Raw genomic sequence first — 2825 nt, forward strand, 5'->3', positions numbered from 1 at the left:
AGGGGGGAAGGGAGAATGTTTTTCGATCCGAAACTAACATATCAAGTTTGACATTTTCTACCCCCCCCCAAAAAAAAAAAAAAAACAAAAAAAAAACTGATTGGTAATTCCACAAGATAAATATTGGGACGTTTAAGATTTCAGAAATTCAGTCACCTTACAGAGCAGATGCAAGCCTGAATACAGCGATGGTATATACACAATTTTAAAAAAAAATGAGAATAGAGGAGTGTTAATCTTTTAAGAAACCAAAAATAAATTGGTACCTCTAGTAAAATTATACTCTTCAAATATTAAGATTAGAATAGTAATGATTTGCAGTCATCGCAGATCTTGATGTGTATTTGAATGTGAAGATAACAATAGTAATGATTTGTTGTCATTAAAGATTTTGACCTGAAGTTGACAAAGTAAACATTCAACCACACATTTCTTTTTTATTGAGACAGGTCTTGTTCCATCCAAAAAAATAAAAAACATCAAAATTGAAAACCCGCTCAAAAAGAGCAACAAAAATCTTTTTTAAAAGAAAAGAACAGCCAAGCATCAAAACATGCTTGTTTCTTGTTGGGTTTTTTTTCTGTGTAATAATCAAAAGAATATAACTAAATAGGTAATTTAATTGCATTAAAATAATGGTTAATTGGAAAATGAATTTCACAAAATTACATTCAACAATATGTAAACCAGGAAAAACAAAAACACATACGATTTGAGTAAATCTTTCTCTGCTTCACGCATACAAAATCAACACAATTCATTTATTCAACTAACTCACAAAGACAATTTATTTGTATATCAACATCAACAACGAAATGGTTAAAAGTTGTGGTTGTATCACATCTAGGGGAAATCTCACTTTCTACAACAACAAAATTGTGGTTCTCTTTTAGGTTACCTTTGCACAAGGGAGATAGCTCGGGATAAATGTTAAATGGAAAGGAAAACATTATTGTCAAATAGATCATAACTCTGTTTTCTTTTCTTTGTTCAAACATATGACTTTTGCACTAAAAGGTTTGCATGATATCCTGGTATGCACCATCCCTCCCCATATCTAGACATTTTGAGTTTTAAAAAGTGCTCATTATGACGGATCAGTTTAAAGATATCACATTCTTTATCCAATTCATACATATAATTTTGTCAACTTATGAAAAATAGAATTCCTACCATAAATAATATAATATTCTAAACACACCCCTATTTATAAACACACCCATGTTTTTGTTTACTTTTATTTCTAACCTTAACCGAAAACAGGATCAATGGAAAGGGTAATTTTTAAATATTTTTATTCTTTCCCAATTGGAAGAACAACTCTTTTAAAGGTATTATTAATTTCAATGTTCAAATCTTTGGCCCATATAATTCATAAAAATTGCACAGATAGATAATCATATTTCTATTGTTATTTATCTTTTTTCACTGACACACAAAAACTGTCAAAATGATGTTTGAACGGAGGTTTTTCACAGTTTGTTCAAGGGAGAGAAAAAATGAAACAAAAGATAACAAGATAGGAAAAAAAAAACAAAAAAACCTAACTCAATTTAGTTTGGAAAGTTAAAATTTAAACCAAGATAAAAATAGCAAAACTAAAATAACAGCAAGACAAAGATATTTGATCCAATACAACCTAAATGAGATGAGCAACGCATGACATAATAACTCAACAACTGTTTCTGCCTCAAGTTCTATTCGTTAAAAAAAATTATATACAGCGTAAACGCAAAAGGTAAAAGGTTATAAGATATTTTCAGATATTCAATCCATTGAATAAGTAGAAAAACGGTTGAGATTCCCAAAACCCACAGGGACTTTCAGACGTTTGGTGAACTAAATTATTGAAGGAATGCAATAGCTACTTACTTCTGTCCCATGACCTTTAACGGGGTCACATTAACCCAACATTCTCTTGATCCTATTATACTTATGGCTCTTTGCTTTTAATAAGGAGTAAAATAAGTAAAATTAAGTCGTGTTCACTGTTATATCCACCCAGTTCAATCAAAATGATTGATATTGTTGTCATATAACTTTTACAATGCAAGCAGCAGATGTAGTTTCAAATTAACTTTTAACCCAAACACAAATGTGTCCCAGTATATGGTGCTTGCATGGTTAGAATGTTGCAATTTTTCGGTGTCTAAGATGCTTGCAAGGTTAGAGTGGTGCAATTGTTAGGTGTCTATGGTGCTTGCACAGTCAGAATGTTGCAATTATTTGGTGTCTAAGGTCCTTGCACGGTTAGAATATTGCAATTTTTTGTGTCTATGGTGCTTGCACACTTAGCATGTCGCAATTTGTTGGTGTCTATGGTATTTGCATGATTAAAATGTTGCAATTGTTTGGTGTCAATGGTGCTTGCACAGTTAAAATGTTGCAATTTTTTGGTGTCTGGTGTCTATGGTGTTTCCACAGCTGAAACGTTGCAAGTTTTTTATGTCTATGGTGCTTGCACTGTTAGAATGTTGCAATTTGTTGGTGTCTTACAAAAACCATTAATGCACCATATTTGAAGTTATTCTTATTCTTGAGTTAATGCTAAAAATAAAGTGAAATTGTAGCTGATGCTTGCCCTGAGAGTCAGATATCAATGGTATCTCGAGTTTGTTCTTGTCATGTCATAGTGATCTCTCTTTCTGGACAAAACACAGGACATGAAACAGTAGCAACTGCACTTCTTGAGTAAATTTAACATTCAAATGTTTGAATAAAAACAACAACAAAAAATTGTATAAAACCAATATTTAGATAGACAAGTGCCATTTATCTCCCTAAACTATTTCCATTATTAATTAAGTCAACACCATCACTGAAAT

The 2825-nt window shown here is 31.4% G+C and overlaps 1 protein-coding gene across 5 annotated transcripts in view; it reads right to left on the reverse strand.

The window, feature by feature from the left end:
* Positions 1-975: 975 nt before the first annotated feature.
* The window catches only part of LOC144968311 (rho GTPase-activating protein 8-like), a 99018-nt gene continuing 97168 nt past the window's right edge, over positions 976-2825 (reverse strand). For all 5 annotated transcript variants that reach the window (XM_078906552.1, XM_078906549.1, XM_078906551.1 and 2 more), the window contains one exon: positions 976-2825. This exon is cut by the window's right edge and continues 422 nt beyond it. The gene's annotated coding sequence lies outside the window, so the exon portion shown is untranslated.

Source organism: Berghia stephanieae, chromosome 3 (genome assembly GCF_034508935.2).
Source record: "Berghia stephanieae isolate SIO BIC M18660-M18661 chromosome 3, UCSD_Bste_1.3, whole genome shotgun sequence".
Lineage (NCBI taxonomy): Eukaryota > Metazoa > Mollusca > Gastropoda > Nudibranchia > Aeolidiidae > Berghia > Berghia stephanieae.